Raw genomic sequence first — 14,935 nt, 5'->3', positions numbered from 1 at the left:
TCCTGAGCAACCAGCGGGCTCAGCTCCGACCGCCCTCGTTGCTACGGTTGGTGGATCCGGGCCGCTGGGTTTTGTCAGACCTTTGTCCCAACCCAGTGGGTTTGAGCTGGACGGAGAGGACTACGGAAGTGAGATCCAGACACCGTCGATTCTTCAAGCCCCTTTATCACAGTCCATTTCAGCAAATGTTTATACACATTTATAGAAGCCTTTTTTTTTTTTTGAAGTAGATCTACAATGTTGTGTAAGTTTCAGGTGTACGGCAGAGATTCTGTTATATACATATACATATATACATATATATGTATATATATATATTCTTTTTCAGATTCTTTTCCATTATAGGTTGTTATAAGATATTGAATATAGTTTCCTATGCTATACAGTAGGTCCTGTTGTTTATTTATTTTATATATAGTAGTGTGTATCAGTTAATCCCCAATTCCTAACTTATCCCTTCCCCTCTTCCCCTTTGGTAACCATAAATTTGTTTTCTATATCTGTGAGTCTATTTCTGTTTTGTAAGTAAGTTCATTTGTATCACTTTTTTAAATTCAACAAAGAGGTGATATCATATGATATTTGTCTTTCTCTGACTTACTTCACTTAGTATAATCTGTAGGTCCATCCATGTTGCTGCAAATGGCATTATTTTGTTCTTTTTTATGGCAGAGTAGATGGTATATATGTACCACATCTTCTTTATCCATTCATCTGTCAGTGGACATTTAGGCTGCTTTCATGTCTTGGTATTGTAAACAGTGCTGTTGTGAACATTGGAGTGCATGTGTCTTTTTGAATTAGAGTTTTCATCTTTTCTGGACATATGCCCAGGAGTGAGATTGTTGGATCATATGGTAACTGTGGTTTTTTAAGGAACCTCCATACTGTTCTCCATAGTGGCTGTATCAATTTACATTCCCACCAACAGCGCAGGAGGGTTCCCTTTTCTCCACACCCTCTCCAGCATTTATTATTTGTACACTTTTTGATGATAGCCATTCTGGCCAGTGTGAGGTGATGCCTCATTGTAGTTTTGATTTACGTTGTATAGAAGACTTAATTCTATGCCAGGCCCTGAGCTAAGAGCCTACAATGAAATGCAGAGAGGAGACAAACAAGCACAGTTTTGTAATTCAGACAGAAGCAAATTATTAAAATTCATTCAAAACATTCACCGAGTACCTACTCTATGGCTTGTGCTGGTTGTTGAACCAGACAGATGGAGTCTCTGCCTTTGTGGAGCTTAAGTTTGAACATATTATCATATAATGTGATAAGTGTTTGGATGGCAGTACAGAGTTCCTGACTGGGTATTGGTGGGGCAAGTAATGGGGAGAAAGGAGATCTAATAGGACTTGGTAATCAGCCTTCACTATGAACCTGAGTGATTCTTGACTCCTGGTATCCATGCCTTTGTATAGCCCCTTCCCACATTGAATAGGGCTGACAGATATAGTCAATAGGATATTGTGGAAATCATGGAGTATGAGTTCCAAGATGAAGACATAAAAAACATTGTTCTTCCTCATTGCTCTCTCTTGATCATTCATCAGGGATCCATGTTGTGAGGACACTCAGGCAGCCCTGGGGAGAGGCTTGCATGAATAATAACCAAGCCTCTTGCCAACAACCACCTCCAACTTGCCAGCCATGTGTGTGAGCCATCTTGGGAGTGGATCCTCCAGCCTCAGTCAAACCTTCAGGTAACTGCAGCCCTGGCCAAAATCTTGAATATAATCTCATGAGAGACCTTGAGCCAGAAACAGTCAACAAAATCACTCTTGAATTCCTGACCCATAGAAGTTGTGAAATAACAAATATTACTATTTTAAGCTCCTAAGTTTCAAGGTAATTTTTTTTCAGCATAGATAACTAGTACAGAGAAGATCAAGGAGGAGGGGTTGGATGCTAAAGATTCAAAAAAGAATGAGACCTAGGGCTTCCCTGGTGGCGCAGTGGTTGAGAGACTGCCTGCTGATGCAGGGGACATGGGTTCGTGCCCCGGTCCGCGAAGATCCCACATGCCGCGGAGCGGCTGGGCCCGTGAGCCATGGCCACTGAGCCTGCGCGTCCAGAGCCTGTGCTCCGCAACGGGAGAGGCCACAACAGTGAGAGGCCCGCGTACCGCAAAAAAAAAACAAAAAAAAAAAGAATGAGACCTAATCTTATCCTCAAGGAGCTCACTCTCTCCTGGAGGACACAGACAGAAATAATTATAATTCACTCAACATCCACTAATCCCATACTATGTGAGATGATATGGAGGATCCAAAGATGTATTATTTATTCATTCATTCAACGAATATTTATGGAGTTTCTGTTCTGGATCATACACTATGGAGTCAGGAAGGCAATAGTGAGTAATTGGGTCCCTACCCTCACTGTGTTTACAGACCAGGGGTTATCTGACACCCTCATTAATCAATCACAAAGAAATGTATATTTATGAACCATGAGGTGTGTAGGGAGGAAATAAGAGGAAACCATGAGAGAATAAATAGCATGGGAGATACAATCAAGAAAAGGTGATCGGGGAAGGCCTCTCTGTGGAGGTAACATTTAAACTTAGAAACAAAGAATGAAGAGGAATTTGCCAGGCACAAAAGGAATAAGCACGGTGGGAGGTGGAAAGGCTGTTGGAAAGGCTTGGCACGTAAGACAGTGGGGAGAAGCTGAGGCCTGAGAGGTACAGATATTTAGGCAACTTCCCTGTCAGTCCAGTGGTTAGGACTCGGCGCTTTCACTGCTGTAGGCCCGGGCCCAGGTTCCATCCCTGGTTGGGGAACTGAGATCCCACAAGCTGCGCTCGCCACAGTCAAAAAAAAGAAAGGAAGGAGGGAGGAAAGAGAGAGAGAGAGGAAGGAAGCAAGGGAGGGAGGGAGGGAGGAAGGAAGGAAGGGAAGGAAGAAAAATAGAGACAGAGAAAGAAAGAAAGGAAGCAAGGAAAGAAGGGAGGCAGGGAGAGAGAAAGAAAGAAAGGAAGAACGAAAGAAAGGAAGAAAGAAAAGGAAAGAAAGAAAAAAAGAAAGGAAGAGAGAGAGAAAGAAAAAAGGAAGCAAGGAAGGGAGAAAGGGTGGGAGGGAGAGAGAGAGAAAGAAAGAAGGAAGGAAAGATACAGATATTTAGGACAAGACTTGGTACTTGTCCTGGAGGGGCTCACTGTGGGGTGTGAATGAGGAGGATCATAGGAGACAGAGATGTCTTATATGTTGAATTGTGTCCCCCCAAAAAGATTTGTTGGAGAACTAACCCCAGTACCTCAGAATGCGATCATGTATGGAGACAGGGTCTTTGCAGAGGTAGTCAAATTAAAATGAGGTTATTAGGATGGGCCCTAATCCAATATGACTGGTGTCTTCATTAAACAGGGAAATTTGGACACGATGCACACGTAAGGGAGAATGCCGTGTAAAAATGAAAGCAGAGCTCAGGGTGAGGCTTTTACAAGCCAGGGAAGCCAAAAATTGCAGCAAACCGCTGGAAGCTACGGGAGAGACATGGAACAGATTCCTCCCCACAGTCCTCAGCCTTGATTTCTGATTCCTAGCCTCCAGAACTGTGGGAAAATAATTATCTGTTATTTAAGCCACCCAGTTTGTGGTACTGCGTTATGGCAGCCATAGCAAACTAATACAGATGTGCAGGTGCTTTGAAACCTGTTACTATCTGTATCCAAATGTGAAAAATCCCCAGCATGGCTGCTGCAAGCACAGCTACTTTCTTACTCTCTGGAAGCTTCTGGAGGGATCCAGCTGAGTCTTACTCATCTCTGTGCCCTGCATGGCTTCATTAGCACCACAGCATGGTGGAGCGCTCTGTGGCGTGCTTGTTCCTATCCATAATATCTGTGCGAGGCACACTGCTTGCACGATGAAAGAGAAAACGTTGAAAAAGGCATGGTGTCTCTCTGAGAAAATTTTCTAAACTAGATTAACACGACAGGGTGAACCAGTTTGAAATGATTAATTTTAGCTGCCATCTATTGAGTATTCATCAGGTACGCAGCACTTTACATATATCAATATCCTCCCCCCAGCAAACCTGTAAGGCCGGTATTATTCCCATCTACAGATGAAGAAACCTAGGGCCGGAGAAGTTAAGCAACTTCCCCAAGTCCCCACAGAGACTGCATGCATAACCACTGTACTACCCAGCTAAGCTGTTCAAGCCAGATGAGCACTCCAGGCATGAGTGCTCTAGGATGAAGGGAAGCGTTAGCAGAGAATGAGGTATCTGGGAAGGCTTCATGAGGGAGGTGGCTCGATGTGGGTCCCGGATGATGGGCTGGATTTGGATATGGGCAAAGGAAAGTAGAGGCACAAGACTTGCTTTTTCACCTCCTAGCCTTTGCCTTTGTTGGTGTCTTTGTCTGGAATGCTGTCTTCTCCCAGCTCTTTACAAGACAGGCTCATTCTCATACCTCAGGGCTCTGCCCAAATACTACTTTTCAGAAAGGGCTTCTGTGATCGTCCTTTCTAGCTAATTGTTTTTTCTAGAAATGGCTCCAGCAGTATTGCCCATCCCACAGGGGCTCTTCTGCCCCATGACTGCTTGGACCCATAGCGTACAGTGGAAGAGATGTTGTGTCCGTTTCAGGCATGGCACTTAACTGGCCTGGAAGTCAGTTACCATGTAAGAAGTGCGACCAGCCTGAGACCACTGAGCTGGGAGGAGCCCAAGCCACGTGGGGAGGAAGGGAATCAGAGGAGCATCAGATACCAGACCCGGGAGTGAAGAAGCCATCTTGGAGAGGTGGAAAGATGGACAGGTGTGTGATAAAGCAAAGGTGGTAGAATGTTAAGTGTAGAATCCAGGTGGTAGGTATAGCATGTGCTGTATAATTCTTTCAACTTTTTTTGTATGTTTGAAATTTTTCACTACAAAGTTGTGGGCAAAAAAGAAACCATCTTGGAAGTGGACTCCGCAGCCCCAGACGCCTCAGCTGATACCACATGGAACAGAGATGAACCTCCCAGCCCAGTCTTTCCCAAATACCTGACCCACAAAATCATGATCTAAATAAATGGGTATTTTAAGCCACTAAGTTTTGGGGTATAGATTACAGAAATTCTCTTTCTAAGTAGACCTTCCTTACTTTTTATCACAGCTTCCTGCCTGTTTCTTTTATAACATTATCACAATCTGTAATTGTCTTATTTGCCTATTTATCATCAGTTTCTCCCCCTCTAGAATGTAAACTCTATTTCCTTTGTTCACTCCTGCCTCTCAGCACCTAGCACACTGCCTGGTACATGTAGGCTCAAATGAATGTTTGTTGAGTGACTAACTGGGACCAGGAGATGGAGCCTTTCTGAAGAGTACTAGAAGACAACATGGAATTCACAGAATAGGGGAAAAGCTGGTATTTGTCACTTCGGCTGCCCGAAATCTGAACCCCCATTTGTGGGAATCCCAAGAGGTAGGAAGAGGCAGATGGATGGGATGCACACACCCTCTCCTCAGTCCCTGCTGGAGCAAAGATGCTGAACTTAACCACGACCCATCAGAAGCCCCCACCCCAGGCAGCAATGCCAGCTGCAAGGGTCAGCCAGAGACTGTGGTGAGTTCCGAGTCCAGGACCTTGTTCAGAGCAGGGATCTTGGCCACACCTGGCCTTGGGTGGGGTTCTTGCCTGAGCCCAGTTCTGCAGTGTTCCATCAACTCCTTCTCTGCCCTTAGGTTCAGCTCCAGGGAGAAACCAGGAATGCTGAGCATGGTACATCCTGATGAATCCAGAATGCAGGACCAAAACGAGGGGCCGCTTTCCTCCAAATGGTGAGGACATCTTCTACATGCCAGAAAGGCCAGCAATACATTCATTTCAGAACCAGCAGAGCCCAAACAACAGTGGAGGCTCACCGCATTCTGGACTCTTTTTCTGGGCCTCCAGGAGCCTTCCAGCAGATAACCGACTTTGATAGTTCAAGGCCTGTCCTCTTGCTTTCTACAAGGTGTGAACTAAGGGCTGGATTCCACACTTGGGTGTCTATAAACCCATGGTACCCAGGTCCTATTCCTGTGCTGTAGGATCTTCCAGGAGCAGGTCTGCTACAAAGGAGGTGCGGTTCACATTTCAATGCTGGGCTCATTAAAGAGGTCATCAAACAGAATTTCCATCAGAAGGTAGATTACACGTCAACACCACAGAGGGTTTGCCCTTCCCAGGAAAATCCAAATGCTATAACTTGTTCTTGAGACCCAAGGTTTCCCACAGTTTTGAAATCTGAAAAGCTTTATCCAGCAGACATCCATTAAGTGCCAACTGTATGTCAGGGAAACACTGGAGACAGATCTTGGGCTCTGGTGGGAGAGACAGACATAGACACTAACACAGTAGGATATTTTGAGTTCTACAAAGGAAGTGTGTGCAGAATGACATAAGAACCCGGGAGAAGCATCAGACTCTGCCTTTGGCAATCAAGGAAGGCTTCCCAGAGTAGGTGACATTCAATCTATAGGAGGAGATTACAGCTGAAGCAAAGGTCCAGGCCGGAGCTCATACTTCCAAATCCCCCTGAGGAGTCCACAGTCCAGAACTTCATCTCCCTGCTTCAGCCATGGAAGCAGCAAAAGCTTCACATGCAACCAGCATCTGGATGGTACTAATTACCTCCACGTTTATGAAGTGCCTCATTAAACTTGACTCAAACCAACAGCATAGTTGGCTCCCTGGGTTAAATCCACGCTAAATATTCAGTTACACACAGCACAAGCGAATCATATTTGGTGGGGTTCAGTTCACTTGTCCTGTGAAGGTGGTTTTCCAGCTGAATAATGATGCTGCCTTTTAATTGCGTGCTGTCTTCCTCCTGGGGGACTTTAGGTGGGACCATCTTCCCAGAGGGAGCCAGAAACTGGGTGTCGTCATCTCCATTTTATAGTTGCATGGACTCAGTAAAGAGATCTGGCCCCAGCCGCATAAACTGCAATCTTACTCCTCCCTCGGAGCCCAGCTCAAATTACCTCATCTTAAAAGATCTTTTGGTTCCCCCATCAGAATTTCCCTGCCATACATGACCCTGGAAGAAGCTGAGAGAAACGGCTGAGCGCTCACTGTGTACAGAGCTCTGTGACGGGGAGTTGACAGCATTCACTCACTTGATCTAACAACACTGAGGGTGTGTTCCCATTTCACAGCTGAGGAGACTCAGGCACAGAGAAGCTGAGTAATGGGTCTTGGATTACACAACTAATTAGTCAGGATTCAAACCCAGGCCTCTAAGCCCATTGTCTTAACCACACACAATCCTGGCACATTCATTCAACAAGTATTAATTGAGCACCTATGGTACACCCCGTGCTTGCCAGGAGTATAGTACTTGCTAGGGATGCAGTAGGGAAGGAAACATGATCTTTGCCCTAACAAAGATTATCGTCTAGCAGGGAAGACAGATGTGAAACACTTCCACAATCATTTAATTACACACCAGGCATCAGTCAATGTTAGCAGAATTTAACTGAACTAGCTAAGACATCAGCAGGGCAAGAAAAGAAATCAGGTCTCTGGATGGCTCTTTCTTGTCTGCAATTCAGGAGTCAGTCAACTCTTCCTTTTTTCTTAGATTCTGTAGCTAAGCAATGCCTACAGAGGCCCACAATTGCATTGGGAGTTTCCAGAAACCACTTCCCTCTCTGAATCACAGCTTTCCCAGCTGTAAAATGGGGATGAAAATAGCAAAAGACTGGAAGTAAGCCAAATATCCATCAACAGGGGGCCACTTAAAGAAGTGGTGGTACATCTACACCCTGGAATATGCAGCTATTAAAAAGCATGAGGCAACTCTAAATGCTGGACAAGGATCGCTAAGACCTAGACCCCAGGGAGTCGGGTGACTTACTTTTTTTTGTCTTGTTTTTTTTGGTCGCACCACATGTGGGTTCTTAGTTCCCTGACCAGGGATCGAACCCGTGGCCCCTGCATTGGAAGCATGGAGTCTTAACCACTGGACCACCAGGGAAGTCCAACTTACTCTTAATGTGTGCCATTTTGTACCTTTAGAATTTTGCACTCTGTGCATGTACCTTATCAAAACAAATTCAAGGACATTTTAATACAACATTTTGATGGGGATAAAAAAGCAGTCAAATAGCCAGGCTCACGTGGGCCCATTGGTGGTATTATTGTTAGTTTCAAAGGAGAGGTTAGATTTGGCAGCCCTTGGAAAATCTAAAACAATTAGAGCACATGTTGCTCCTAATGAGATGAGGGAGGAATAAGGGCCAAACGGAGAAGAAAGGAGGAGGAAATGAGGAGAAAAACGAAGAGGCCAGGCAGAGGCCAACAGAGAAAAAAATCCACAATTACTTTAGTGCCGCCGAGACCCCAAGGCAGCTGTGCTACCTGCTTCTTTCTAGCCAGCTGCCAGGTTGCCATGGTAATGTAATAGCCAGTGGTAAGCTTATTTATGATTCTGAAAACATTAAAAAAAAAAAAAAACACCAGCAAGCTGCAGATATGCAGCAGTGAGCAGAGAAGGTACCTGCACGAGAGGAGGCGTCAAGGTGACCTTCCTGGAGCTTGAGGTCCCCCCTTGAAAACTGGTGGGGTCAGCCTAGAGCAGTGGGTTGCAAACCTGAGCGTGTAGCCAAATCATCTGGAAGGCCGGTTAAAATGCTCCACCCATCCCCGGAGATTCAGATTCAATAGGTCTGGACTGGGGCATTTCGAACAAGTTCCCAGGAGGTATGGAAACCGACGTTTGGGGACCACCACCCTAATGATCTCTAAAGGCCTCTCCAACTCAAGATTCCATGAGCTGTGGGCTCCAGCTCCCGCTCGCCCTGAAATGGATACTGCTTAAGTATTTAGGGGTAAAGCACATCCAGCCCCTCTATCAGCTCCTCTGTTAACTAAGTAGTTACAACATCCTGACGGAGGACCCACGTGGGTTGTAAGGTAGCCCAAAGCACCTGGTGGGCCAAGGGCTTAGAGGGCAGTTTCCAAAGCCGAAGCCAGCACCTCATACGAGCAATTGCTTGGGAAGATGGGCCAGCACTCCAGCTGTCTTTGCCAGAACTCTCTCATGGGGCCAGTTAACTGGGTGTGACGGCCAACAGGTGCCACTGAGCCAGAGGAAAGGCGTCTGTCAGTCAAGACTGTGGCTGAGCAAGGGCCAGAGCTGGTGGGAGAGGATTTGAAAATGACAGAAGCCAAATCTTCGGGCACTATAATTTACCGCAGTGGGATTCTGATTCCCCACAGAAATGGAGACAAATAGACAAATCCAAACACCCAACCCCATCCAACGCACACAGCATCCCAAGTGAGAAAGTTCACGGCTGGGGCAGGATGCAATACTTGTGACAAGTCCCTTCAAATTCAGGATTTCTTGTACATTCAACAAATATTTTTAGAGCACCAGTGTTGTGCCAGACACTCTGCTGGGCGCTGCACACATGGGCGGTGGGCAAGAGTGGCCCCTGCCCTCATGGAGCCTACATTTAAGTAAAAGGAAACAGACGGTTCAGAGAATCAGATGGTTTAATTGTGCTGCGGTTACATAAGTGAATGATTTTGTACTTAGGAAATAATGCTTAAGTATATAAGGGTAAAGGGGCAAGATGTCTGCAACTTATTCTCAAGAAGCTCAGAAAAAAATAATCAATATATTATCTATACATGTATGATTATATTTAACACACACACACACACACACACACACAGAAAATGATACAGCAAATGTGACAAAATGTTAATTGTTGAATCTGGGCCAAAAAGTATATGGGAGGGAGTTCTTTGTATCATTCTTATTTTTCTGAAAGCTTGAAATTATTTCAAAATTAGAAATTTAAAAAAGGATCACATTCTGAAATTGCAACTTGTCCTTTCTCTTAGCATTACAGATTTTTCCAAAAGAACTTTTTTGTGTGGAATATTGATGTGTGGAAGTGAAGGAGCTGGTCTGCTGAACCAGGAGTAGTTTGAGTTACTGAACTGTCATTTTTGCACCTTTGAATACTTTGCAGGCTGGCTTTGTATAAACGTATCCTCTGTTTTCCTATATGTTGTAAATATTTAGACCATAATTTCATTATAAATAAGTGAATAAACAAAAAAATTTTTAAAGGCTCACATAAATACATGACAAATTATAAACAGTGAAGAGTGCTTTTTTTTTTTTAAGTATGTAGTAGTGTAAGGACCTAAAGACAGAGTGGTTTGTCTTAGATAGGGAGGTCAAGGAGGGCTTCCTGGAGGCGGCAGGTTTGAACTGAGGTCTAAGTGAAAGTTGACCAGAGGAGGAGAGTTGCCTTCCAGGCAGAGGACACAGCTCCGGCAGAAGGTCTTCGTGGGAAAGAGCAGAGCACACTGGAGGAACCAAAGGAAAGAAATCAGGGCAGCTGGAGCTGAGCGCTACACATCCTCTCCTTCCCAGCAGAATGGCAAGGAGCTGGGTCGGGGGCAGGGTTTCTGGAAAGGGCTGCTATTCGGGCCCAGGATGAGGTCTGTTTTGTTTCTCCCCTACCCTTTCCGGCTCACGTTCTCATGTATCTTCCTTTGGCTCCCCTCTGACCCCAGGTCTTAAGATTCTGCTTGAATGCAGCTCCCCAGGCCAAGGTCCAGAATCCCAGCAACATATGGCAATGTGAGCTGACAGCTTCTCACTGGCCCCTTCCCTTTAGCTCCATCTCAGCCCCAAATCCCTGGTTGCCATCCATCAACCCCTTTACCTGCCATAAAAAAACCCACTGGGCTGTCATTTAAACTTATTTCTACAATTTGCTTCCTGGGTCTCAGGCAACCAGCTCCATCTGTGGATGGCTCTGTGCAGTTTCTGTCTGGTCTCCATCCACCGCTGGTTTCCTGAGAGCTCATATGGAGCTGCCTTTTGGATTTCCTCCTTGCAGCCAAGTGCAGCCCCAGGTGATTCTGGAGCACGAACCTGTATGATAAAAGCGTGGTGTCTCCATGGCATCCTTCATCTAGGTTAGCCAAGCATTTTGCAGACGTGAGGTAACATGGAACCAAACCCTGGTAACACTTTCTAAACTCCAGGGGATGAGCGCCATTTATTAGTTGTTCATTGAATCACAGAATTAAGAACTTAAAAGGCAATTTTGAGATCCTGGGGTCTAACGCTCTCATGATGCACATCAGCTCAGAGAGGTGAAGTAACTTGGCCAAGGTTACAGAGCAAGTTTGTAGAGGAGCTGGGCCTATAAACCAGGTTTCCTGAAGCTCAGTGGAAAGGCAGAGTCCAGTTAATGCACCAGGTAATAAACAATATACATGACCTCCCAGGAAGCTAACGTTCTTACAGCAGCAGCAAGACAGTCCTTATCTAAGAAGTGAGCGGTCTGGAGAGGCTAGGTGGGAAACCGGCCCAATGAATCTGTCTTCTTACGTTTAACAGCTACTTGTTGTGTTATTTTTATCCATTTGGTTTAACTTTAGACCCGGTTCCTATTTCACATTTAAGACTACAGGCCCTTGGGTGAGGAAAAGGAAGTCAGGAAGAAGATTCTTTTCGTTTGTATTCTGCAAACCTTTCCAGACTTTTTTTTTTTTTTTCCTTTATAACATTTCCTTTCCAGGGCCCCCAAAGCTTCTCAGATCTCCTGCATATCCAATCCCCTGTTCAGCCCTCACTGTAATTATCTTGGGAAAATTTAAATTCCTTATCGTGGCTTTGTGACAATACTGGCTCAGGATAAGCACATTCTGAGGTCTTGTCAAATTGCCCTCAGTAGGTTCACTTAATAGGAATTACCGTTAGATTTTTCTTTAAGTGTGATAATGGTATTGTGACGCTGTTAAAGAAAGAGCCCTTATCTTGTTGAGATACAGACTGAAATATTTATGGATTACGTGATATGAAGTCTGGGATTTGCTTCAAAATACTCTTGTGGGGAGAGGTCAAGAAAAACACGCTCCCTTAATACACTGTTCTCCACTGCCTTTCTCTCGCAAGTTGGTTTTTTGCTGCATCTGCCCCTCCCCCAATCTATGAATCTGTTTATCTCATATCTGGGGATGGGATTTGCCTCCTGGGGTCGCAGCGGAGAAGAGAATATATAGGTGCTGGAGCCAAAGAGGCTTAGATTCAAATCCCAGCCCCACCCTGATGAGCACAGGGACCAAGGACAAGGCATTTAAGTGTCTGTCTTAGTTCTAGTTTTTCCATCTGCAAAGTGGAGATAATACATTGACAACAAAGAGCCTACTTTTCTAATTTGTTCTTTTCCTCCACTTTTTCCAATTCTGCCTCCACCTGCCCTGAAAATGTGTCTTCTCTCCAGGACCCCCCCTTGGTGCTTAGCGGTTCCTCCCACCACCCCCACTGCCTCCTCTGTGCTGGCTCCCCGCACCCCCAGCCCAGATGGAGCTCCAGACTGGATCCAAGAGCCTGTTACCCACTTCCTCCTGGAGGCGCCTTGCGTCCGGAAAAACTCAACATTTGTAAATTGGAACTCATTGCTCTTCCTCCCAATCTGCCCCCCAAAGCATCCGATCAGCCCTCAAGGCCCCCAGCCCCTCCCCCTCCTCCCCCTCCCTCATCCCGTCTACCTCAGGCCCGTGGTCCCATCTTCCAGAGAGCCCTCTCAAATCTACCTCAGGTGCCCCACCCACCTCCTCGGTGGGCCTTGGCTCAGGCCCTCAGGCCCGCAGACCTGGCCAGCTCTAAAAGCTTCCTACCCGGGCTCCTTCCCCGGGGCCTCTCTGCTTTCAGTCCCCCATCCAGGCTGCTGGCAAGATGCTCCTTCCAAAACCACCACTCTTGGGCTTGAAGGCCTCCCATGGGCTCTCTCCGCTGAGAAGAGAAAAGGCCCAAATTCCTTAGCAAGGTATTTGACACCCTGCACAGCTTGGCCTCCACTTATGGTTCCAGAATCGTCCTCTGCATTCCCTGCAGAGGAAGCACTAGGCCTGGGTTTCTCAGACTGCCATCTCTCACCTCTACACCATAATCATCTGGGGCCTTGGTGGAAAATGCAGAACCCTGGGCCCTACCCCAGATGACTGCATCGGGGGGTCTAGGCCCAAAGCACACAAAAGCTGAGCATCCCCACTCTAGCCACAGCAATCTGCTTGCCTGGATCGTGCCTCCAGGCCTCTGTTCATGCTGTATCGATGCTTCCCGTCTCTCCAAGGCCTAGCCTAAATGTCATCTCCTCTGCAAAGCCTCTCCTCCTCCCCAGCAGAGTGAATTCCCCACCCACTCTGCTCCTATAGCACCAGGCACACACCTCTGTTGTAGACCGTGTGTATCACACTGTATGTAATTATGTGTTTGCTGCCTGCCTGCCTTCCCAGCTAGAATGAAATCTCCACCAAAGCAAGTCCCCAGAATGCCTGGAGCCCCCGACACAGTGAATGGCACCCAGCAGGCACTTGATAAATATTAATTAATTTAAATTGTATCTTACTATTTCTTGGCTCCTGGATCTCAAACATAATGCTTAGCTCCCGGCAAGGTTTTACTACAATGATGTCTGATGGATGAATTATCAAAGGCAAGAATGAGAGCCTGAAATGAATGATGAAATATGTAAATAAACTAATGATGAATTTTCATCATTGATTAGTATTCTGGAAAGCCTGTGTGTGCCTGAGACCATCTCTAACCTAAAGGACGTGTGAATCGGGTCCGATGTGAGCCCAGGACTTTTGGTTCCAGGTTCACTGCTGAAATCACCAAAGTTCTGATATTAATCAGAAATGTCACTGTCAGCATGATGAGTGCCATGTGAAAAGTACAGGGCCATCTCCCGTCACAACTTCCCTGGCATCAGCCATAGGAAATCCTCACTTATCACACTTATCATTCCACCTCACAGGGTCCACAGAGAGCCTACTGATACTGCTCAAAGGAAATCTGATATCTGTCACGAGGAGCTGGCAGAAATCAGCCTTCAGATGCTGAGTCTGGAAAATTCCCTGGAGGTCCAGTGGTTAGGACTCTGCACTTTCACTGCCGAGGACCCGGGTTCGATCCCTGGTCGGGGAACTAAGATTCCCACAAGCCACACAGCATGGTCCCAAAAAAATGCTGAGGCTGGGGTAGCCGGTAGCACTGCTGGAGCGAGGGCGGTAAGGCTTGTCTGGAGGGAGACGGGTGCCGCTTCTAGCCCTGGCTTCCCCATTTACTGTCTGTGTGAGGTTGGACAATTTACCCAATGGCTCCAAGCCCAATGGCTTCTTCCACCATAAAATGAGATCACTTTATGCTCCTAACCCTTAAGGTTATTGAAGATCATGTATGTTACATGACTAGCACATGGTAAGCATCAAGAGATGATACTCCTATGCTGCTGTGACCCAGGACAACTAGATTCCTGTAAACGATTGGGTGGCGCTGAGTGGGGCTGACCCAGAGGCTGGAATGACAGGACTTAGGAAGCCAAGTCTCCGCCATCCGTTAGGGATGGATTCCCAGGTTAGAGGAGAATTCCAGCTCCAAGGGTGATGCTGAGTGTGGATACAGATCTTCCTTCTGCTCTGTAGCCTGGATGTTCAGAGAAAAAATGATGCAGGATGAGGGAAGGCCAGGAGGATATGGCCCCAGAGGGAAACCCCAGCAATTCTGCTTCCAGTCTGGAGTAAGGGCTCTTTGGCCAGGTTTGCTGCATCCACGGCTAATGGAGCTCCCTTAACTGCACTGTAACCACAGAGAGGAAGTGAAGCCATAACCCCGCCCCTGGCACTGGGCACCGATTTCAGATGGGAAACTGGAAACTAGAGTGCCAGGCGGGCCTTGGGTTTTTCCTATAGACACTCGACTTTCTCTCTCTGTGTCTGCAAGTCCTGTTGTCACTGAGATGCAACAACTCAGACTCCAAGTGAGAAGGGGCCTCCCAAAAGATGTCTTCGTCCTCACCCGGCCACGTTCTTGCCTGATGAGCCAGGCCCTAGGGAGGCTCCAAGGGCTGCGTTTTCTCCTTTGGGCTTCCTCCTGGGGATCCTGGGGCAGGGGCTGGGCTTGGGGATCAC

At 46.5% G+C, this 14,935-nt stretch overlaps 1 long non-coding RNA gene across 4 annotated transcripts; it reads left to right on the top strand.

Annotated features, from left to right (window-relative positions):
- Positions 1–2: 2 nt before the first annotated feature.
- Positions 3–10,069, top strand: LOC137207802 (uncharacterized). 4 transcript variants are annotated; one of them, XR_010935258.1, is made up of 5 exons: positions 3–244; positions 1,557–1,706; positions 4,600–4,771; positions 5,234–5,563; positions 5,683–10,069. It is a non-coding gene; the product is annotated as an uncharacterized lncRNA (long non-coding RNA). The 4 variants fall into 4 exon arrangements; XR_010935260.1 differs by lacking the exon at positions 5,234–5,563 and having other exon boundaries at positions 4–244; XR_010935259.1 differs by lacking the exons at positions 5,234–5,563; positions 5,683–10,069 and adding an exon at positions 4,889–5,210 and having other exon boundaries at positions 4–244.
- Positions 10,070–14,935: the final 4,866 nt, after the last annotated feature.

The sequence above is a fragment of the Pseudorca crassidens genome, chromosome 15 (assembly GCF_039906515.1).
Source record: "Pseudorca crassidens isolate mPseCra1 chromosome 15, mPseCra1.hap1, whole genome shotgun sequence".
NCBI lineage: Eukaryota > Metazoa > Chordata > Mammalia > Artiodactyla > Delphinidae > Pseudorca > Pseudorca crassidens.
The sequence above is the reverse complement of the archived record's forward strand: the minus strand, read 5'-3'. Positions and strand labels throughout refer to the sequence as shown.